General features: G+C 44.1%; 1 long non-coding RNA gene across 1 annotated transcript in view; it reads left to right on the top strand.

The window, feature by feature from the left end:
• The window catches only part of LOC143929951 (uncharacterized), a 158,252-nt gene extending 133,174 nt beyond the window's left edge, over positions 1–25,078 (top strand). The window contains exon 3 of the long non-coding RNA XR_013262667.1: positions 24,810–25,078. This is a non-coding gene — a long non-coding RNA (uncharacterized LOC143929951). The remainder of the gene's footprint in view (positions 1–24,809) is intronic.
• The last annotated feature ends 238 nt before the right edge of the window (positions 25,079–25,316 follow it).

Here is a 25,316-nt window from a genome sequence, read left to right as displayed (position 1 = left end):
CTAAAAATGCATAGGTGTAAATCCAGCCTAATTCAACAAGCTGAAGTTAGAAGCTGATTGGCTACCATGCACAGCTGCACCAAATTTTGCATTTTCCAGTGTTAGTAAATCAGCTCTATAGCGTTATAGTCAAGTCTATTGATACATCCCAGTGCCGTTAAATTCCATCTAGGCATCTAGACTTCAACAGCCTCCAGTCACGGGAGAGTTAAGGATAGTTCCGTGACATTGGGGTTGTGTGAGGATATTGGGAGCGATGGAATGTACATAATAAACTCATAGAGCGTGGAGGCTTTAGAGAAAATTCCACAGCCAGCACAACAGACTTTTCTGTCACTGATCTCCGTCTTATCAGCAATACGCATCTCAGATTATGGACATGTGAGACCTTCATTTCCGACAGAAGTCCTGATAAATCCAAGATTAAACCAACAAACACCTATTAATAAGTGAAGGGAGTTATACCGCAGCAGATCCTGGTAGGCTGATATCACTGATTAGGAGAAACAAACAGGATGAAAATATATATTGTAGGCTGGAAAATTTACCTAAATGACTTACTTAGATTTATCTTGAATACAGATGAAGCTGACTATGACAGAAACGTTTTTACAGAAGTTTGGCCATCTTTAGGCTTGGTTCACACTATTGCGATGTCAGACGTCGCATGTGATTCACAGCGCATTGCTGTGCAGATCAAATGCGATGTCTGTGCGATGCAAATTCACCAATAATGGTTGTATGCAGGGGCGTAACTATAGGGGGTGCAGCAGTCGCGACCGCAACTGGGCCCTGTGATTCAGGGGGCCCATGCAGCCCCCTCTACATATGGCCAGCAGCAGCATAGGCAGCTAGCACACACTATTTCATACCCCCTCCATATCCCCCTGGGGACAGGGACCCCTTCTCACGTGAGGACAGGGACCCCCACCTCCCCTGCTGACAGGGACCCCTTCTCACCTGGGGGCAGTAAATTCCTCTGCCCTGGAGAAAAGGACCTCATCTCTTCTGGGGACGGGGACCCAATTCTGCCTAGGGACAGTCCCCCAATGGGGCACCTAAAAATTTAAAAAAATAAATAAATAAAAACTACTGATACCAGTGGTGGAACTACAGGGCTCACAAAGGTCATACCTGTGACCACGCCCTGGAGTTCCACCGCCGGACTCGGAGGGAAGGGCCCTGGCTGGGGTTCAGGGGGGCCCTTCATGGTTTCTTGCATCGGGGCCCTGAAAGTTCTAGTTACGCCACTGGTTGTATGGCTGAATTCACATCGCGTTCAGACCAAAATGATGCAGGATCCTTTTTTTGGTCCACTCTGGAATCAGATTCGCATTGGATGTTCATACCTATGCGATCCGATTTCTGCACCATTTGACAGTTCGCACTGCAAACTGCGAACCAATCTGGGGGTGTCATTAACTTTGTATTGACACCCACAGCGGTTCGCATAGGGCAGTGTGAAGAGACATGCGATTCGGGAACCTACACAGGAAACACGCTGGTTCCCGCATGGCATATGTGTAAACCAAGACTTAAAGCGGAACTCCTGAAATTATATCTTTTTGCAAACTTACGCTGCTCCAGCTTGGCTCAACCCCTATCTGATATCCTAAGTGCCACTAGGGAAGCTGATGATCACTGTAGTAGTTGGCGCTACAAACAGTGATAGTCACAATCTTCTGGGTTCTGCTCGAGTGGCTTCCCCTCTGCACGCTGACCACAGGTGCTCGCTCAGGACAGAGGCGATTCAGTTCGCATTGTGCACTATACAAGTATTTCATTCATTCATTCATTCATTCATTCACAGCTGCTATTCACAGAATGGGCTGTATTTTTTCAATTAACACAAGACATTCTCTGATTGGAAGAGGTGGATAGGAGGGGCCACGAGGCCACAATCTAAACCCCATCTAATCAGAGAACAGTTTGTATTCCCAAAAGACATACAAGACATTTTCTGAATTGCAGAGGTGGTAAGTACATGACCCCTTGTGGTCAATGTGCAGAGGGAACAACCAGAAGATTATGGCTATCACTGTATGAATCATGGGCTGCATACTACAGTGTTTTTCAGCATTCCTAGTGGCTCACCAGATATGCGTTAAGCTAAGATGGCTCATGTAAGTTTGCAAACAAAAATGAAAGCTCCATTGCACAGCATTAACATACACTATTTTGCATGGTAAAGCAGAAGCAGAACACCTGTCAGTTGCTGCTATATCACTCATTGAAAAGCAATCCACCACAGATGACTTTTCAGAGGGCAGTAAGCATTACTGCAAATGTTAAAAACTTGAAACACATCATCCATTTCCAACTCGCCACCAACCTGGTCACTCCCCAGCTACTTCCCATGTTACCCTCCTCCCTCCACACTTCTCTCCTATACATAGTGCCTGCTGTCATACACTTCTCTCCTGTACATAGTGCACACTGTCATACACTTCTCTCCTGTACATAGTGCCCACTGCCATCCCCTCCACACTCCTCTCCTGTACGTACTGCTCACTGTTATACCCTCCACACTCCTCTCCTGTACATAGTTCCCACTATTATACCCCCCACATTCCTCTCCCTCACCTGCACTTACTTCACACTTTTATACTATCCATACTCCTCCCCTATGCCTCTTACCAACCACAGCTGTTCCTTAAAATTATATTGAATATCATCAATGTTACCAGCTCTAGAATGGGCACACTTTTGTTAGTTCAACTAAAGGAAATCTTCTCAGTTCTCATATTGTACTCATTTAATTTTGTGATTACTATTGTGATGTATAGAGGAACATAGGGGATGTCAGCTACTCTAAGCCCGGGTTCACACTATAACCCGCTGCATAACGCACGGGAGCGCTGTGCATCCCTGTTCCCCATTTCAGGGACGATTCTATGCCTGAATTCGGCCCTGAAACGGAGCCAAAGATGCATACGTTTTTTCTGCAGTGCACTCCGCATCCGCCCCGGAAATATGTGAACCGGCTCCATAGGGAGCCAGTCACATTCTTCTACTATGCAAATTAGATGTGGGGAAACGCACATCTAATTCGCATAGGTGTGAACGGGGGCTAAATATATATATATATATATATATATATATATATATATATATATATATATATATATATATATATTATTATATATATATATATATATTATTATTATAAAAAGCCCCACCAAAATCCTCAGCACCAGGCCCATGGTGTTCTTAATCCGACCCTGACCTGAGCTCATCATTGCGCATCCATTCCAGATGCTTGTATGTGACATCACATACATCACATACAAGCACGTGGGCTGGATGCGAGAGATGAATCAGCGGGATGAGTGTGCCAAGACAGGTAGATGTGTTTCATCTCTGCTTCATATCACCCATATCATAGATAAGAAGAGGGTACAGCGGTGAGGAAAATGAGCAGAAGGGGTTTAGAGGTGGGACAGAAGAACAGGATGGTAGAGAGACAGGGCAGATGTTCAGGGAGGTACAGTAGTAGAAGAGACGAGAAAGGGGTTCAGCAGTGGGACAGAAGAACAGGGGGGTACAGTGATGGGACAGATGAGCAAGGTGGGGTAGAACAGTGGGGCAGATGTGAAAGGAGGTGTATTGGTGGGTCAGATGGGGAAGAAGAGAAGGAGGGTACAGAGGTGAGACAGATGTGCAGGAGGTACACTGGTGGGGCAGAAGAGAAAGCGGGTTACAGCGGTGGGGCAGATGAGTAGATGGGTTCAGTGTTAGGACAGATGAGAAGGTGATTCAGTAGTGAGACAGAAGAGCATGGGGATGAGTCGGTGGAGCAGATATGCAGGGAGGTATGGTGGTGGTGCAGATGAGAAAAGGGGTATATTGATGGGGCAGATGAGCAGCGGGGTTACAGTGGTGGGACAGAAGAGCAGGAGTTACAGTAGTGGGAAGGGTGAGAAGGGGGTTCAGTGGTGGGACAGAAAAGCAGGGGGGGTTCAGTTTTGGGGAAGATGAGAAGGGGGTTCAGCATATGAGAAAGGGGGTACATTGGTGGGGCAGATGATAAAGGGGGTTACAGTGGTGGGAAAGATGATCGGGGGGGTTCAGAGTTGGGGCAGATGAGAAGGGGGTTCAGCGGTGGTACAGAAAGCAGGGGGTACAGCGGTGTGACAAATGTGAAAGGAGGTGCATTGGTGAGACAGATGAGCAGGGGGTTACAGTGGTTAGGCAGAAGAGCAGGGGGGGTTACAGGGGTGGGGCAGGTGAGCAGATAAGTTCAGTGTTAGGACAGGTGAGAAGATGGTTCAGCGGTGAGACAGAAGAGTATGGGGGTACGGTGGTGGAGCAGATGTGCGGGGAGGTACAGTGGTGGGGCAGATGAGAAAGGGGGAACAAATAGGTTTTTTTCAGAATACAGAAAACAAATTTCATAGTGGCTGAGTGAGTATGAACAGCATGTAATACACTATTTATTGATAGTTTCTTATGATATGGGTTTAGTGACACTTTAAGCAGGGAGAGTCTTTTCGTAAAGGAGAATTTATAAGTCTCTTCTGCCAAAAACGATTTTACTTACCTGTTGCCAATTTTTTAAAATCTGCAAAGCATGACGGTGTACAGTCCAGGCAATGTACAGATGCCAGAAATGGAGCTGGGTATTGAGATTAACCACTTGCCGACCGCCGCACGACGATATACGTCGGCAGAATGGCACGGGCAGGCATATGGGCGTATATATAAGTCCCTGCCTGCCCGCGGGTGGGGGGCCCGATCGGGCCCCCCCCCGGTGCCTGCGGCGGTCGGCATTCCTTCGAGAGCGATCCGGGATGAGGGGGTGGCCATTCATTCATGGCCACCCCCTCGCGATCGCTCTCGACGAATGGAAATCCCCCGTGACATCACTTCCTCTCCTGTAATGTAAACACAGGAGAGGAAGTGATGTATTCTCTCCTCCGTGTCGGTATTTTTCGTTCCGACACGGAGGAGAGCGGATCGGTGAGTTGCACCAACACTCTACACACACAGTAGAACATGCCAGGCACACTCACACCCCCCCTTTACCCCCCGATCACCCCCCCAATTACCCCTGCCCCCCAGTCACAGTGACACCAATGTCATTTTTTTTTTTTTTTTTTTTTTGCATTGGTGTCATTTGTGACTGTAATAACTGTTAGGGCAGTTAGGCTTAGCCCCCTTTAGTTCTAATGTACCCCCCTAACCCCCCCAATAAAGGTTTAACCCCGTGATCACCCCCCGTCGCCAGTGTCACTAAGGCTGGGTTCACATTGCAGCGGTTTATGAGAACGAATGTGATTCGCACCGCACTGCAGTGCAAATCACATCCGATCTCTGTGCGATTCGAGTTCAGCCATTCGCCGCACCCGCCGCACCCGCCACACCCGCCACAAATTCGCACGGGACCCTTTTTTTGGCCCGCAGCAGAATCGGATCGCATGGGTGTTCACACCATGCGATCCGAGTTTGCAGATCGCACTGCGATATGCGAACTGATCTGGGGGTGTCAGTAACATTTCACTGACACTCCCAGCAGTTCGCATAGGGCAGTGTGAACTGCCGCCGGGAGGCATGCGATGCGGGAACCCGCCGCGGATTCGCGGCGTTTCCGCATCGCTCCAGTGTGAACCCAGCCTAATAAGCGATCATTTTTCTGATCGCCGTATTAGTGTCACAGGTGACGCTAGTTAGGCAGGTAGGTATTTAGGTTCGCCGCAGCTTTTTATAGCGCCAGGGACCCCCATATACTACCGCATAAAGCCCCCTGATTGCCCCCTAGTTAACCCTTTCACCTGTGATCACCATATAACTGTTACAGGTGACGCTGGTTGGTTAGTTATTTTTTTATAGTTTCAGGGCACCCGCCATTTATTACCTAATAAAGGTTTAACCCCCTGATCACCCGGCGGGTGTCATTTGTGACTAATAACTGTTAGGGCAGTTAGGGTTAGCCCCCTTTAGTTCTAAGGTACCCCCCTAACCCCCCCAATAAAGGTTTAACCCCGTGATCACCCCCCGTCGCCAGTGTCACTAAGGCTGGGTTCACATTGCAGCGGTTTGAGAACGGATGTGATTCGCACCGCACTGCAGTGCAAATCACATCCGATCTCTGTGCGATTCGAGTTCAGCCATTCGCCGCACCCGCCGCAAATTCGCACGGGACCCTTTTTTTGGCCCGCAGCAGAATCGGATCGCATGGGTGTTCACACCATGCGATCTGAGTTTGCAGATCGCACTGCGATATGCGAACTGATCTGGGGGTGTCAGTAACATTTCACTGACACTCCCAGCAGTTCGCATAGGGCAGTGTGAACTGCCGCCGGGAGGCATGCGATGCGGGAACCCGCCGCGCATTTGTGGCGTTCCCACATCGCTCCAGTGTGAACCCAGCCTAATAAGCGATCGTTTTTCTGATCGCTGTATTAGTGTCACAGGTGACGCTAGTTAGGCAGGTAGGTATTTAGGTTCGCCGCAGCTTTTTATAGCGCCAGGGACCCCCATATACTACCGCATAAAGCCCCCTGATTGCCCCCTAGTTAACCCTTTCACCAGTGATCACCATATAACTGTTACAGGTGACGCTGGTTGGTTAGTTATTTTTTTATAGTTTCAGGGCACCCGCCATTTATTACCTAGTCTCACTAGTGTACCCCTAAATTTAGGGGTGTCTACTTTCCAAAATGGGGTCATTTGGGGGGGGTTTGTGCCATCTTGGCATTTTATGGCCTTCAAAACTGTAACGCCCTTAGAAAGCCTGAAGGCGGTGCTTGGTTTTCGGGGCCCCGTACGCGGCTAGGCTCCCAAAAAGTCCCACATATGTGGTATCCCCGTACTCAGGAGAAGCAGCAGAATTTATTTTGGGGTGTCATTTCACATATGCCCATGGCATGCGTGAGCAATATATCATTTAGTGACAACTTTGTGAAAAAAAAAAAAAAAAGTTTGTAATTTTCCCGCAACTTGTGGCAAAATATAAAATATTCCATGGACTCAACATGCCTCTCAGCAAATAGCTTGGGGTGTCTACTTTCTAAAATGGGGTCATTTGTGGGGGTTTTGTGCCATCTTGGCATTTTATGGCCTTCAAAACTGTAATAGGTAGTGAGAAGTGAACTCAAAAATTTACGCCCTTAGAAAGCCTGAAGGCGGTGCTTGGTTTTCGGGGCCCCGTACGCGGCTAGGCTCCCAAAAAGTCCCACATATGTGGTATCCCCGTACTCAGGAGAAGCAGCAGAATTTATTTTGGGGTGTCATTTCACATACGCCCATAGCATGTGTGAGCAATATATCATTTAGTGACAACTTTGTGTAAAAAAAAAAAAAAAAAAATTTTTTTTGTCATTATTCAATCGCTTGAGGCAAAAAAATAAAATATTCAATGGGCTCAACATGCCTCTTATCAATTTCCTTAGGGGGTCTACTTTCCAAAATGGGGTCATTTGGGGGGGTTTTGTACTGCCCTGCCATTTTAGCACCTCAAGAAATGAGATAGGCAGTCGTAAACTAAAAGCTGCGTAAATTCCAGAAAACGTACCTTAGTTTGTAGATGTGACAACTTTTGCGCAAACCAATAAATATACAATTATTGACTTTTTTTTACCAAAGACATGTGGCTGAATACATTTTGGCCTAAATGTATGACTAAAATTGAGTTTATTGGATTTTTCTAATAACAAAAAGTAGAAAATATAATTTTTTTTCAAAATTTGCGGTCTTTTTACGTTTATATCGCAAAAAATAAAAATCGCAGAGGCAATCAAATACCATCAAAAGAAAGCTCTATTTGTGGGAAGAAAAGGACGCAAATTTTGTTTGGGTACAACATTGCATGACCGCGCAATTACCAGTTAAAGCAGCGCAGTGCCAAAGTGTAAAAAGACCTCTGGTCATTTACCAGCAAAATGGTCCGGTCTGAAAGTGGTTAATTCCAGCTTGCAAGCACAGGAGTTACATTACCTTTACCTGCGCAATGAGTGGCTCAAGAAAAAGTTGGAAGTGGAAGAAGAGGAAGACATGGCACCTGTGGGGACCGAGGAGATGCATGGAGCTTGGACCTCACATCGAAGAGGACAGCAAACCCAGCATACTTGCACATTATTGCAAATGCTCATTACCATTGTTTACAGGCGTATACCCCATACAGCTAAGGTTGCCACCTGTCCAGGATTCACCCGGACAGTTCGGGTTTGGAATCCTGTGTTAGGGTTTCAGGCAGACTGAAACCCAGACACATTATTTAGACTGGGCTGTGGCTCCCCGAGTAGCTTAGATAGTAAAACAAAAATCTGTTGCCATTCGGGATATGCTCTCTGATGGTAGGTTTGGCATCACTGGGGGGGGCATGATGTTAGTAAGAGCAGTTTGAGCACACCCACTGTTTGCCGCAGCGCGCTGCATTACCACTTTCCTTGGGGGGCACCCAAAGGTGTCCCAGGTCTTTTATAATCCTATAGTGTATACTACGAAACAAATGTGCCCTGTGCCGCTAAAGTGTTTGGGTTTGGCTTGAAGAAAAGGTGGCAACCCTACATACAGCGTATTGTGTCAATGCAGTCCTAAGGTCAGAATTACGTACCGGCTGGGGCTCGCTGACACTGCAAATACAGGCATAGTTCATGATGTACGGCCATATGCCCGTATTTACATTTCTGTGCTTGAGCCCTAAGTCTTGAACATTTCAGCAGGTTAAAGGTTAATATTGTGTTTATTGGTCTATTCATTTTAAAAAACAATAGCCAACAAGTTTCAAGGTATTAAGGCTCCCTCTTGTTGTGGTCTCTTAATAATGTTATTATTAATGTTATTGCTGTAAGTCGGGTGGCGGGGACTGAAGTCTATGGGGTTAATTTACTAAGACGAAAGAGTGCAAAATTTGGTGCAGCTTTTCATAGAAACCAATCAGCTTCTAGGTTTTGTTGTCAAAGCTTAATTGAACAAGCTAAAGTTAGAAGCTGATTGGCTACCATGCACATCTGATTCTGAGTGCTCCACTTTTAGTACATCCCCACCTATGTGTTGTAGAGTATCTGTCTTTGTCCCCATTATGGGAATGTACCTCTAAATTTTAATGGGCGTAAAACAGAGCCGGATGTAAAGGAAGGAGGCAATAATTAAATTATGACTGAAGTTTTAACCCTTTACTACACCATACAAAATAAAAAATAAATAAAAAACTGCTAGAGTGGGTCTTCAACAGTCTTCCAGTTTAATTAACCACTTCAGCCCGGAAGGATTTGCCCTCTTCATGACCATTTTTTGCGATACGGCACTGCATCGTTTTAACTGACAATTGCGTGGTCGTGTGACGCTGTACCCAAACAAAATTTACATCCTTTTTTTTTCCCACAAATAGAGCTTTCTTTTCTTGATCATCTCTGCAGTTTTTATTTTTTGCACTATAAACAAACAAAGGCCAACAATTATGAAAATTTTTTTTTTTTTTTTTATTATCTTTTTGCTATAATGCATATCCAAAAAACGAAATAAAAAAACACATTTATGCATCAGTTTAGGCTGATATATATTCTTATACATATTTTTGGTAAAAAAAATGTCACAATAGGCATATATTGATTGGTTTGCGCAAAAGTTATTGCATCCACAACTACGGGATAGATTTAGGGACTTTTTTTTATTATTGTTTTTACTAGTAATGGCAGCGATCTGCGATTTTTAGCAGGACTCTGACATTGCAGCAGACAAATCTGACCCCAAAAGACACTTTTTGGGGACCAGTGACATTATTACATTGATCAGTGCTATAAAAATGCACCAATCAATGTAAAAAGGACACTGGCAGGGAAGGGGTTAACAGTAGGGGCCATCAAGGGGTTAAATGTGTTCCCTAGGTGTTATCTAACTGTAGGATAGATGGGCTCGATGGGAGATGACAGAGATCACTGTTCCCGATCACTGAGAACAGAAGATCTCTGACATGTCCCCTGTCAGCATGGGGATTTCCCTTGTTTAGAAAGGCAGATCCCCATTCTGCCTCTGTATTAGGCGATCGTGGGTCGCTGACGGACATAGAGTGCACGGGCATGCTCATGCAGCGAAAGGCATAGAGATTCGTGCTGGGGAGCCGACCTGCCGCAGTATACCTGTGTGAGATCGTTGGCTAGGGGTTAAAGGACAACTCTGCTTTGCAACATGTATTTCTAAATCAACCATAGAGTTACAGGTAACACTTAAGGCAGCCATAGACAGTTTGAATCTTGGCTGGTTCGAGATTCGAACCATGTATGGGCAGGCTGAATGTACCCAAGTTGATTGATCAATTAACTTGGCTACAACCAGCCAGCTGGATTTAACATGTGATTATAGTAAGCAGCTGTTATAGCTGCCCACTAGCAATAATCACTGTGTTCTCCCAGCGGGGACAGCTCCCCCCCCCCATGCCCTGCCCCCCCTCCCAGGGAGAACACAATGACTCGGTGAGAGGGATGCCCCTCTCAGTACTGTCTGGGTTGATGGTGGAAAATTCGCTCTGTCTATGGCTGGCCATAGAAACAAAGAAACAATGATGTTAGCACCTCTCAATTTCCTAAGTTCTCTAGGGTTCAACCTACACGACTGAAGACATCTTGCTGAAGAAAGGAATTACTGTGTTTGGCATTGAGGAGATCATGTCCTTAGTCTTCTAGCTTCAACTTTGATGATTGAAAACATCTTGCTGGAGAAATAAATTACTGTGGTTGACAGCAAGGAGGCCATGTACTAAATTTTCTAGCTTCAACCTATATAACTGAAGACATCTTGCTGAAGAAAGGAATTACTGTGGTTGACATTGAGAAGATCATGTCCTCAGTCTTCTAGCTTCAACTTTAATGACTGGGGACATCTTGCTGGAGAAAGGAATTGCTGTGATTGACAGATTGAAGAGCTGAATATTGCAGCCAGGGCTGTTATCTTAGTAAGCAGCTGGGGAAAAAAGCTTTTTGAAGAAAAGCCCCAGAATTGGGCTTAAACAAGACACTTTTACCTCATCTTTTTTTGGAAAAAGTGTCACCTCACCAGCCCTTCCCAACTGTCCCTTCCTATGCCATAGCTGGCACTAAAATCCCAGAGTTGACTGGTATTGGAGGTTAGGAGGTGTGGTGATGCCACTATGGCATGTGACAGCGCTCATGTCTAGTGATTGGCTGCTACACCTGAGAAATGTCACATGAGAAGAGACAATGTGCTACCCCATACTGGGATGCACTGCCACTGGGTATTGCAGCTGGCAGTTTCAGAGCATCGAGCTACAGGGGAGTATTGACAAGGTAAGTATAAGTGGGTAGGGAGGGCAAAGATACTGCCTCTTTTCTCTGGATGGGCAGGGTGAGGATGTCTTTTTAAATAAATGTGTTTCTAGTTATGTGAACTACTTAAAAAATAGCTAAAGGTATAGCAGGACTTTATGTAGCAGGTTAACGGCAGATCAGATTAGCCATAATCTACTCATCATTAGGACCACTTCCACTGTTCCTTGACTTTTATGGACATCCGTGTTGTGAAATATCGATTTTCTTTTCATCGTTTTTTTTAAAGGTATTCCTCCTCAGGCTGTCATGTGTTTCTTTTCAGTTTCTTACATTGTTGATTGCTAAATTCTACAGCGTGTTAATACTTCTTCTCTGCCTTATGACTTCACTCTAGTTGTCTAAATTAACAACACAGCTGATAAAATCGCTTCTTTTGACTTCCTGTCCAACCTGAGAATTACCACCAGGGATTATTACCTTGAGATTAATGGCAAGATAACTCTGGAATTACCTTCCGAATTGGACTGAGATTGGGCAATAATGGGCTATCCAGCATCTAACCCCATTAACCTTTACCTGATGGATTCCTCCAAGGTTTTTCTCAATGGAAAATGGAGATAGTAATGCTCTATGATGAATTAGAGGACATTTTTTAAATCTTATGAAACTTTTATTGCCTTGACTGTAAATGTTTACCAGAAACCGGTGTGAAAATTACAAGTAGCACTTATTTCCTGTAGAAGTTTAAGGGAGGTAGAAGTTAAAGATGCCCCCGCAAAGAAGAGGTGAAATCCCTAAAGCTTCTCAGGCAATCGGATAAGAGAATGTATAATTTAGTATAATAATCCATAACAATAAATAAATTAAATCACAATTTATTGCCCACTTAACAATACACCTTATTTATTCATATAATGGCGCAGCATGCAGAATTGTTTTTACTTCAGAAGCAGATGCTCTACATCCCTGGTGCCTAACCTGTGGCTTGGGGCTCTCTTGGGGCTCTCAGGGCTCTTGCAATGTTAGAAGCATTGATTTGTATAGGGGCTGTAATGGCAGTGATCTCTAGCAGTGTCATGTACTGGGGTTGATTTACTAAAGGCAAATAGGCTGTTCACTTTGAGAATTTAACTTAGATTAGTATGGTGAAAATTGACTTTGCAAGGAATACTTAATCACATGCAAGGAAAATAAAGAAAAAACAAACAACAGTGTTTTGCTTGTGCATGATTGGATGATGGAAGTCAGCAGATCTTCACCTCATTCTATAAGCTAAGGAAAATTCCCCTGCAAAGCGAACAGCCAGTTTGTCTTTATTAAATCAACCTCAATGTGTCTTCCCTCTCTGAATTTCTCTTAAAGCATGTCCTCTAGTTTCCAACAGCTCTTGTGCTATACCTGTAGTCTCTGACCAAGTCTTTTAACATGCCCGTAGTCTGACCATTTCATGTGGCATGCTCATAGTCTCTGACCATCTCTTGTAGCATGCTCATAGTCTCTGTAGCATGCCCATAGTCTGACCATTTCACGTGGCATGCTCATAGTCTCTGACCCTCTCTTGTAGCATGCGCGTAGTCTGACCATTTCATGTGGCATGCTCATAGTCTCTGACCATCTCTTGTAGCATGCCCATAGTCTGACCATTTCATGTGGCATGCTCATAGTCTCTGACCATCTCCTGTATCATGCCCATAGTCTGACCATTTCATGTGGCATGCTCATAGTCTCTGACCATCTCTTGTAGCATGCTCATAGTCTCTGACCATCTCCTGTAGCATGCCCATAGTCTCACCATTTCATGTGGCATGCTCATAGTCTCTGACCATCTCTTGTAGCATGCCCATAGTCTGACCATTTTGCAAGGCATGCTCATAGTCTCTGACCATCTCTTGTAGCATGCCATAGTCTGACCATTTCATGTGGCATGCTCATAGTCTCTGACCATCTCCTGTAGCATGCTCATAGTCTCTGACCATCTCCTGTAGCATGCCCATAGTCTGACCATTTCATGTGGCATGCTCATGGTCTCTGACCATCTCTTGTAGCATGCCTGTAGTCTGACCATTTCATGAGGCATGCTCATAGACTCTGACCATCTCTTGTAGCATGCTTATAGTTTCTGACCATCTCATGTAGCATGCCCGTAGTCTGACCATTTCACGAGGCATGCTCATAGTCTCTGACCATCTCTTGTAGCATGCCTGTAGTCTGACCCATTCATGTGGCATGCTCATAGTCGCATGACTATCTCTACTAACATGCCCGTAGTCTCCGACTATCTCTTGTTGCATATCTGCAGTCCCTGACAGCTTTCTGTAAGATTGCATTCACTGAATATTATGAGCAGACCTTGTGAAGTCACTTGACCCCCCCCCATGTCAAGTCAGATGACTGCCAATGCCCAATGCCCTAGCTTATGCTACTTTTTCTACCATTTCTGCAGTTGGACTGTGATTATATCAATATTCCAGTTTATTTGTTGTCGGCAAACAAATCCTTTTGGCAGATTCAACAGCTCCTTTATATATTTCACTTTCACTATATATTCACTACAGCTGTTTGCCTGGATTTGGGGGTTTGGGTAGATTTTGTAAACCTGCAGGGATGAAATGTCAGCATTTTGTAGTGCTTTTGTAATGATTTGGAGAATATCCAAATTAGGTCTATAATGACATGACAACCATGAAAACGAATTTAACATGTTGGCAACTATTTTCACAGTTCTTCTTTAAAATGTTTGTAAACAACAACAACAACAAAAACTGCAAGACAAAGGCATAATGAGCTAGTATGCATTGCACACTAGCTCATTCTGAAATACTTACCTTAGATCGAAATTGTTGCAGCGCTCCCCGCACACTGCTGTGACCGGCAAAATGTCTCCCGGGTTTGCGGGCTCCGGCGATGTGATTAGCCAGAGCCGCGATGACGCATGCACACGGGAGCCGTCGGTCATGGCACAGCTCCTGAAGAAACATCACGAGCAGGCCGTTTACTCAGTAGCGTGTGCCGAGGATGTCGGCACATGCGGGTACAGTGGATATCTCCTAAACGGTGCAAGTTTAAGAGATATTCATGGTACCTACAGGTAAGCCTTATCATAGGCTTGGCTGTAGGTAAAAGTGGTGTAACGGAGTTTACAATCACATCAAAGGATAAGGTCATAATGTCACCTTTCATAACATGTTATATATTACACCTGTCTGTATGCAGGGTGTAACATGTAACATGTTACTAATGCAGCAACCTCGCACCTCTCCAATCCGTCACTGTGACAGTGGGCGGAGGACCCTATCCCTACATCCACTGTCACAATTTGACAAATTGACATCCGGAAGATTTAATTCTTAGGAATAACTCACTTAATTCTGTCCAAACCAAAGTCTAGCAGACATCCCGGGTATGATAAAGTTTGAAAAATGAAATCATCAATTATAATATAATAAATAACTATAAATAATTATACCAAATAATAATATAACAATAATAAAAAATATTTAATAATGTAATCAAATCAAAAACACAAAAATTTGCTCAGTTGCAGAATTGTCACTGTCATTACTTTTCAGTATTTGATGACGGATCTCCCCACAAATCACTATCGCTCAATTCTGAGAGTGAATCTAATTTATTATCGCTGTTTTCTAGCTGGTCTAAATTCATTTTTGATGTAAAGGGACAGTTTTGGTTGCTATGGACAATCTCCAGTTTCCAGGCATAAAGAACCGTTTTTATATTATAAAACTGCATGCAGGACACTGGGCAGAACACTAGGGACAAAGGGGGTGTGAAAATAATTACATACAGCAATGTAATCTGTAAGATTACATTATACTTTATGTATACTGTGTGCTTCACTTTTTGAATTTGGCGCCGATCTCCATCTGTCCCAAGGCTCGCAGGGAACGGAGATCGGCTCCGTGATAGATCGAGCGGAGGACGGCTCACTCGTACAGCGGGGGGGCATCGCTGGATCCAGGGGAGAAGGTAAGTAAAGTCTCCCTGCATTCAGCGATGCGGTCCCGAGTCTGGCTCGGGGTTACCGCTTTTGGTACAAAATTTCCACCCCGAGCCAGACTCGGGATTACCGCCAGGGGGGGTTAACTGACAATTGTGTGGTCATGTGACGTTGAACCAAAACAAAATTTATGCCCTTTTCTTTTCCCACACATTTTTTGGTGATATTTTATCACCTCCTGTGTTTTTTTTGTGCTATACACAAAAAACAAAAAACGACAATTTTGAAAAAAAATATATTTTTTTTTTCCTTATGCTATAACGCATATCCAGTAAAAAGCCGAATTTCTTCATCAAAATCCCATTAAGCTTATATTGATTGGTTTGCACAAAAGTTATAGCGTCTACAAACTATGGGATAGATTTTTGGAATTTCAATATTTTTTATTTTTTGTACTAGTAATGACTGTGATCAGCGACTTATAGTGGAACTGCAATACTGTGGTGGACAAATCAGACACTGACACTTTTTGGGGACCAGTGACACTAAACGCTAAAAATATGCACTGTCACTGTACTAGTGACACTGGCTGGAAAGGGGTTAACATCAGGGGCAATCAAAGGGTTAAATGTGTGTCTAGCCAGTGTTTGTGCACTGTAGGGGAGGTGTTTTTACTAGGGGAAGGCATTTATCAATATCCCTGCTTTACAGGAACACAGGATCAATGCCTCCCATACTACTTGTTTACATAGACAGATCCCCGTTCTGCCTCTGTGCTAAATGATTGGCGGGTGACGGTGGACATTGAGTCCTCAGTACCCGCAGATCAGCTCCTGCTCTACAGTGGTGTGAAAAGGTGTTTGCCCCCTTCCTCATTTCCTGTTCCTTTGCATGTTTGTCACACTTAAGTGTTTCGGAACATCAAACCAATTTAAACAATAGTCAAGGACAACAAAAGTAAACACAAAATGCAATTTGTAAATGAAGGTGTTTATTATTAAAGGTGAAAAAAAATCCAAACCATTATGGCCCTGTGTGAAAAAGTGATTGCCCCCTAAACCTAATAACTGGTTGGGCCACCCTTAGCAGCAACAACTGCAACCAAGCGTTTGCGATAACGTGCAATGAGGCTTTTACAGCGTCCTGGAGGAATTTTGGCCCACTCATCTTTGCAGAATTGTCCTAATTCAGTTACATTAGAGGGTTTTCGAGCATGAACGGCCTTTTTAAGGTCATACCACAACATCTCAATAGGATTCAGGTCAGGACTTTGGCTAGGCCACTCCAAAGTCTTCATTTTGTTTTTCTTCAGCCATTCGGTGGTGGACTTGCTGGTGTGTTTAGGATCATTGTCCTGCTGCAGAACCCAAGTTCGTTTCAGCTTGAGTACACGAACAGATGGTCGGACATTCTCCTTCAGGATCTCTTGGTAGACAGCAGAATTCATAGTTCCTTTTATCACGGCAAGTCTTCCAGGTCCTGAAGCAGCAAAACAGCCCCAGACCATCACACTACCACCACCATATTTTACTGTTGGTATAATGTTCTTTTTATGAAATGCAGTGTTCCTTCTACGCCAGATATACTTGGACACACACCTTCCAAAGAGTTCCACTTTTGTCTCATCGGTCCACAGAATGTTGTCCCAAAAGTCTTGGGGATCATCAAGATGTGTTGTGGAGAAATTGAGACGAGCTTTGATGTTCTTTTTGCTCAGCAGTGGTTTTCTCCTTGGAACTCTGCCATGCAGGCCATTTTTGCCCAGTCTTTTCTTGATGGTGGAGGCATGAACGCTGACCTTAACTGAGGCAAGTGAGGCCTGCAGTTCCTTGGACGTTGTTGTGGGGTCTTTTGTGACCTCTTGGATGAGTCGTCGCTGCGCTCTTGGGGTAATTTTGGGCGGCCGGCCACTCCTGGGAAGGTTCACCACTGTTCCATGTCTTCGCCATTTGTGGATAATGGCTCTCACTGTGGTTCGCTGGATTCCCAAAGCTTTGGAAATGGCTTTATAACCCTTTCCAGACTGATAGATCTCAATTACTTTCTTTCTCAATTGTTCCTGAATTTCTTTGGGTCTCGGCATGATGTGTAGCTTTTAAGGATCTTCTGGTGGACCTTACTGTGTCAAGCAGCTCCTATTTAAGTGATGCCTTGATTGTGAACAGGTGTGGCAATAATCAGGCCTGGGTGTGGCTAGAGAAATTGAACTCAGGTGTGGACAACCACAGTTATAGTATGTTTTAACAAGGGGGGCAATCACTTTTTCACACAGGGCCATGATGGTTTGGATTTTTTTTCACCTTTAATAATAAACACCTTCATTTACAAATTGCATTTTGTGTTTACTTGTGTTGTCCTTGACTATTGTTTAAATTGGTTTGATGTTCCGAAACACTTAAGTGTGACAAACATGCAAAGGAACAGGAAATGAGGAAGGGGGCAAACACTTTTTCACACCACTGTATATAATCATAGCGGGAACAGGCCGACGGTGGCGTGCATGTGCGCCCTAGACACAAAAATACAGGATTGCGTACTAGGTACGTGATCCTGCACAGCAGAGCTGCCTTGCCGCTGTATATTTAAGTTATACAGTTGTGCAGGGCTCTGCTCACACAGTCCTGTCATTCATTCACAATGATCTGTGAATAAACTACAAGTCCCGTCTTTCACCACAGTTTGCAGTGAATCACTAGGGTGCTCATCAGCGCCCCCTAGTTCACTGACACTTCCTGCAGCTGAGTAACTGCCTGTATGAAGGTAAGGGCAGAGAGGTGTCAGCAGTGTCTGCAGAAGTCTGACATTGGTGCCCCATACACACTATCAGATTTTCTGCTGATTTTTGTCTTCAGATTTACCAAAACCATGTAGTACAAGGGCCTGCCTGATTGCATACAAATTCAAACTCCTAAGGTTTGATCTCATACTATATGGTTTTGGTAAATCTGAAGACAAAAATCAGCAGAAAATAGTGTGTATGGGGCTTTAGATTGCAGGTGCAATGCTTTGCAGGCACCATGGTAAAAAACAAAACAAAAAAAACAATCATGTGCATTTGCTTTTTTTTTTTTTTTACAAATGGAGAACTCAGCCTCAACTCTTGGGGCGAAAAAAATCCTCCGTAGAAGAGTGGTTACTCCCGCACTGCAAGGATCAAATGCTAATTTATGTCAGGGGGACCAGAAAAAGCACTTTTTTTTTACCTGATCCTCCTCTCCCGCAGATTGCCTCAACACTGCTAGACCAGTCCTTGCAGCCTCTTCTCCCCTAAGCTCTGGTGGTTGCAGGTTCTCTGCCATTAAGTGACAGTTATTTTCAGCAGCAGTGACAGTTATCTTTAATAACAGACATGCAACTGTACAATAGCGAACATTAAGGAGTGAAAACGGTATGGCTGCTGTCAGCGATCAAGACAGCCAGAGGAAATTGTAAATATTGCCATATGTGAAAAACGATCTACATAGAGACTAATCTTCAGACTCTGATCAGGAAGATAGCCATGAACAGGCTACTTCTGCTCTTCATTTTAGCCTTTGGCCTGACACTGGATGCTGCCTACATCTCTCCAGACATGGTGACATTCAGACAAAAACTGAACGAGAGCAAGGAATATCCAGGTGTGTATGATGACTCTTCTCCATGGGGCAAAGAAAGCTTTTGATTGCTACTAATAGATGTACCCACTTGTTGCCCATTATCTCATTGATTCCCGTCCAATGACCAGGTGGCCCTGCCCTGATACCACCCTCTTATCAGAGTGGCCTGCCAATATGCCATTTGTGATTAGGCAGGGACCACCCACTTGCAGCTCCTGTGATGCGGGGAATAAATGGCTTACAGTTCCTGTGCATGTGCAATAAGGCCTTTTTCAAACAAGCTTTAGTTTGTATAAGAGCTTTCAGCAAGCTTTGTTGAAGCTTTTTAAGTACCTTTCAGCTTCAGTTTGTAAATGCTGAACACAGATCAATGGGGGTGTTGATTGACCATTTTAGCGAGCTGCTAGCAGGCTTTCAACAAGCTTCAAGAAGTGTTGAAGTCTTCTAGCAGTTTGCTTAAAGTGGCAATCAGCACTCCTAATAGGAACTGTGTTCTGCATTTACAAACTGGAGATGAATGGTCCTTAACCACTTAGGCCCCGGACCATTTTGCAGCTAAAGGACCAAGCCCCTTTTTGCGATTCGGCACTGCATCGCTTTAACTGGCAATTATGCGGTCGTGCTATGTGGCTCCCAAACAAAATTGGCGTCCTTTTTTTCCCCAAAAATAGGGCTTTCTTTTGTGGGTATTTGATCACCTCTGCGGTTTTTATTTTTTGCGCTATAAACACAATTTTTAAAAAATGCTATATTTTTAACTTTTTACTATAATAAATATCCCCAAAAAATATATAAAAACATTTTTTCCCTCAGTTTACACCGATATGTATTCTTCTACATATTTTTCGCAATAAGCGTTTATTGATTGGTTTGCGCAAAAGTTATAACGTCTACAAAATAGGGGATCGTTTTATGGCATTTTTATAAATATTTTTTTTTTTACTAGTAATGGCGGTGATCAGTGATTTTTATTGTGACTGCGACATTATGGCAGACACATCGGACATTTTTGACACATTTTTGGGACCATTGGCATTAATACAGCAATCAGCGCGATTAAAAATGCATTGATTACTGTAAAAATGTCATTGGCAGTGAAGGGGTTAACACTAGGGGGCAGTGTAGGGGTTAAGTGTGACCTTATGTGTGTTTCTTAATGTAGGGGGCGTGGCTTGGGGTGTGACGTCACTGATCGTTGTTCCCTATGACAGGGAACAGACGATCAGTGACAAGCTCACTAGGAAGCACGGGGAGAGGTTTGTTTACACTTGCCTCTCCCCGTTCTCCAGCTCTGTGACCCAATCGCGGGACACCAGCAGCGACGCGCGATCCATGGCTGGGCTCTGCCATTCTGCCGACGTATATCGGGGTTAAAAAGCTTTAACAAATCTTCTCTGCAAATGCTTTGTCAAATCTTGCGGTTCACACTGCTCTTAGACAAGTTGAAGCCTGTGTGAAACAGGCCTTACTTAAATGAAGGTGATGCTGTGATCCCAGGACATATCCCGGGACAAAACATCATAGGGCCTGAGGTCTAAGAGAGTGGCGGCTCGTCCATTAGGGGGAACCTGGGCACCGCCCCCTCTCTCCTCGCCACCCCACTATATGAGGTGGATAGATTCATGCATAGCATAGCATGAATCTATCCGCGGCCGCCCCCTATTCATGTGTCCGGCCCCTTTCAGGGCACCGGGCACATAAATTACAGTGGTCAGGTTTTTTTTTTAAAGCACCTGATTAGAACCAGAGGCTCTAATAGGCTTCAAAATAGGGTGGGCTCCAGTCGCAGAGCATGAGGCCAGAGCCCATGCAGGTGTGTTACAACAGCGAAAGAATATTCGCTGTTGCAAGACTGATTCTTCTTCTGGCCGATTGGGAAGCAGGTATAAAACCAGTTTCTCGATTGGCCAAAACATTAGGCAATCCTTTTGGATGCCTGGTGCCAGGAGGAGAGGAGAGGATAGCGCACCGAAGAGAGGAGAGGACTCCTGAGTAGCTTTCCCCAAGTCGGCCATGCTTAAGAACAGGGCTGGAAGATGGCCGCATCAGCTCCTACCGCTGCTCTCACCACCCGCATCCAGGGTAAGGACAGAGGGTGGTGGAGGGGGGGTTTGGTGGGAGTGTTAGTGCCGTGCAGTGTGGGGGGTTAGTTGTGATAGTGCCGCTCCACCGGCGGCCTGAGGGGGGGGGTTATTTGCCCCCCCCCATAAAAAAAACACCAGCCCCCACTGGTCCAAGATGTGGAACTAACCTGACATAACTGGGGGAGTTAGCACCTATGCCAATGAATAATGAGATGCTCCAAAAACAAAGAAATTTAAAATGTATCCAAACATAAAGGCCAAAAATGAAATATAATGAACCTTAGATGTTGTGTCTGCATTAGTTGTCTTTTGTGTATTCATTTTAACACAGTGATCTTGCCAGTAACACACTGCTGCTCTAGGGAGCACTGTTAATTTAGTCGACTAAAACATTTTCTTTGACTACATTAATACTATTTTAGTCGACTATAATAAGATTAAAACAATTGAGATGACTAAAATATGACTAAAACTAAAATGGCATTTTAGTCAAAACAGTATGAAAACAACTATATTGAAATTTGATGTCAAAATTAACACTGGTCTGTAGTGCATGCTCAGACCTAAATACCATAAATAATAACATATTAGATTTTTCACTCCGGCCGTATATAACGAGTTTGGAAATTGTAGAGAAATGCTTAAATCATGCATTACAATTTAACTACTACACCCATACTGGAGATTTAGTTGATTAACAACGACTAAAACAATTGCCGAAGACTAAAACGGGACTAAAACTTAAATGCTATTTTAGTCAAAAGACTAAGACTAAATCGAAATTTGCTGACAACGCTCACTGGCTGTACTGTATCAAAGGAGGAGCAGCATTGTCATTCTAGATGTATATTAGGACTACAGAACACCTTCTCCTCCCTTCTTCTCCATAACATAAACATAACATAGCAGAGAGAAGTTCTGTTGAGCTGGGAGCAATGGGGTTTATTTACTAAAATTTACTAAAGGCAAATAGACTGTGCACTTTGCAAATGATTTGCATTTTATATTTACATTTTAAATTTACATTTCAAAATGCACTTAGTAAATGAAGTAAGGCTTTAGCACATGAAATACAAAAAGCAGAGATGATCAAATACCAGCAAAAGAAAGCTCTATCTGTGGGGGGAAAAGCACATAAATTTTGTTTGGGTGCAGCATCGCACGACTGCGCACTTGTCAGTTAAAGCGACGCAGTGCCGGATCTCAAAATATGGCCTGGTCATTCAGCAGCCAAATCTTCTGGGGCTGAAGAGGTTAAAGCAACATATGTTAACAAGTGACATATATTGGGGATTATTTATTAAAGGCAAATCCACTTTGCACTACAAGTGCACTTGGAAGTGCAGTCGCTGCAGATCTGAGGGGACAATGCAAGCAAAACAATCATATATAGTCGTCACTGATTGTAATACTTCACATATATTTCACAACCAGCGCCGCACTTTATCAATATTTTAAATTACTACATAGATTTTCCGTTGTGCAGGCAGCTAATATTGCTTTCATTTATTAGACAGCGCAGTTTTTTCTTTTTCTTCTTTTTTTTTTCTTTTCTCTTTTGCAACCACGCACATCCTGGTAGGTGCTGCCTTTTTTGCGGTTGGTGGTATCTAGTCCATAAAGTGACGACCTGATGGTGTCTGGTGTTTGACAAAAATCTGCTCAGCCACGTTCCAGATAAAGTCAGAATGAACAAGAGGCTTGCCACTCTTTGCTCTGTACAGAATTCCAAAGGCATTGTTCCAGAAGATGCCAGAAAATCTTTTTATAATATTTTTTTTCTGTTTGCGCATAGCCGGATAAAATGTCATTGCCTGATCGGCTCTGTAGACACCTCCCATAGTGCAATTATCGTCTATCACGACTTGCGGCTTCAGCACAATTTTCCCACGTTTGTTGTGGACCATGGCAGTGGAGGTATTGTGCACAGTACTCATGAGACACACATTCTTCTTGTTTCGCCATCGCATTGCCATCATCTTACCCTTCTGCCAGGCAACCATTTCTCTGTTTTTTAATTTTTTTATTAGAAAACATAGATGGCATGTCACGTCGGTTAGGCCTAACGGTACCATACGCATCGGTCTTGTTTTGTAGCAAAAACTCAAACAGTTCCAGAGACGTATAGAAATTGTCCATGGTCACACAATATCCCTGGTTCAGCAATGGCTCCAGCAGTGTAAGGACTGATGATGTGGCCATCCCATTGCCGCTGTACCTGGGGTTGAACTTCGTGCCTTTACCGGTGTAAATGACCGAATTGCAGATGTACCCAGTGGATGACTCGCAGAGCATGTAGGATTTTATGCCAAACCCGTGCTCTTTTGGATGCAATAAACTGTATCCAGCTTAGGTGTCACTTGTAGGCCATCAAACTTTCATCCACGCAGACGTCCCTTTCTGGCACATAGGTCCGCTGGAAATTGGTCACGATAATTTGCCATACCTCCCAGATTTTTTTTTAGTTTGGGTGCAGGATGCGTGGCCTCATCAAACTGTTCATTGTTTGTGAAGTGGAAATACTTCATGATGAGGGAGAATCGGTATTCGGACATCACAGTGCCAAAAAACGGAGTGGCCAGTAATTTATTGGTGGTCCAGTACCATTTCTGGAGCGGTTTCCCCACCACCCGCTGAAGAATAATGAGTCCCAGAAACTGCCAGATGTCTTCTTTGGTCTCCGATTCCCACTTTCTGCTTCGGGAAAACCTGGCATGCAGCGTAGCGGATTTCTGCTCTTGGTAGCGATTTGTCTCTGTGACAATTTTTTCAATGACCTCCTCAGTGAGGAAAAATTGCAGGTATGCCAGAGGGTTGTCAGGTTCAACATCTACCTTCATCCCAGGTGATCCAGTGAAGGGGAATCTTGGGGGCGCTACCTGGTCTATATTTCACTCAATAGGGTACCAAGTGCGCACATCACTGAGGTCAGGTGCGGGATCATCACCGCTGTCACTTGTCAGATCCGTGTCAGTGTCAGACGACAAATCTCCCCACGACACACTATCGCTAATTCCTGCAAGCAACTCCGTGTCGCTGTTACTCAACTGGTCCAAAGGCAATTTTGTAGTGAAGGGGCACTTTTTTGATGCCATGTTAGAAATATTTTATTGGGAAAAATTGGAGGCAAGGGGCACTGTACATTTATGAGTCAGATCTGAGATGATACAGTGTAATCCTCTCAGATTACAGTGTATCACCTCTTTTTATGTGTTTGTGTTTATGTTTCACTTTTGAAATTCCCGCTCAGTTCCGCTCCCATGCGCCGCTGCTGCTCGCAGGGAACGGAACCAGTAAGTCAGATGCCGATAATCTCGCCGGCGATCGCGCTGTCGATCACAGCGAAGGACATCGTCAGGAGAAGGTAAGGTCTCCGCTGGCAGCTCTGCAATATTACCCCAAGCGTGACTCGAGGTTACCGCTCCTGGCAGAGAAAATCAACCCCAAGTCATGCCCGGGGATACCGCCAGGGAGGTTAAGCAGTGGCTCCTAAAAGGCAGTGGCTGCTGTCAGCTCCTATCAGTCTATCTCAGTGATGGTGAACCTTGACACCCCAGATGTTTTGGAACTACATTTCCCATGATGCTCATGTACCCTGCAGTGTAGTTGAGCATCATGGGAAATGTAGTTCCAAAACATCTGGGTGCCAAGGTTCGCATCTATCTTAATAGGTTTACATTTTCCCAGGGCATTATGATTTCATTTACAGTATTGCAATCACCCAAAAATAGGACAAAACCCTTTCAGGCCAACACGGTGCATGGTATGTGCATTGCGGGTATATTGATCACTAATGTGTCTGTGTGGGTTCACAATGCATTGCACCATTGTACCGCTTGTTATACATGCATTACATAAGACATAAGATACATGCATTACCATAAGACATCATTGTAAATAGACCTCTCACCCTTAGTGTGTACCTTTTCCCTTTGTCTTCATACAGGAGTACAGATGTACAAAGACACGTTCTTCACATCATCAACAGATGAAGACGCTGAGTATTTTGAAATGGTTGTACCGCAGATGGACTCAGCTACTGAACTTTCTATGTACACGATTTTCTCTATCTGGAGTTGGACTGGATATGGGTTGATCATTTTATCCTGGGGTGCCATCCATGATCTTTTGGAACTCCTTATGAAGGAGTAGAAGGCAAAAAAAAAATTCAGTTTTTATTTAAATTACAAGAATGAATAGAGCTTACCTGTGTCATTCAGTGTCACTGTTCATTGTTTGTTGAATTTTGGAGCGTTAAATCCCCTGATAATTTGTTTTGTTCCTCTGGCTGAGATGCCTGCTCTAAGTTCCCAGGTCTGTTGTACTCATTATGAGGGGTTCACACCATTCCTGTGCTGAGATCCTTGGTCTACACAGATGCTGTACCCATTATGAGAGGTTCCTACCATCCCTGTGTGTGAGTTCTCAGGTCTGTACACCTGCTGTACTGATT

This window comes from Lithobates pipiens, unplaced genomic scaffold, assembly GCF_037356315.1.
Source record: "Lithobates pipiens isolate NorthernLeopardFrog02 unplaced genomic scaffold, aLitPip1_a1.2 Scaffold_25, whole genome shotgun sequence".
Classification (NCBI taxonomy): Eukaryota; Metazoa; Chordata; class Amphibia; order Anura; family Ranidae; genus Lithobates; species Lithobates pipiens.
Note: the sequence above shows the minus strand (reverse complement) of the source record. Positions and strands in the feature narration are given on the sequence as shown.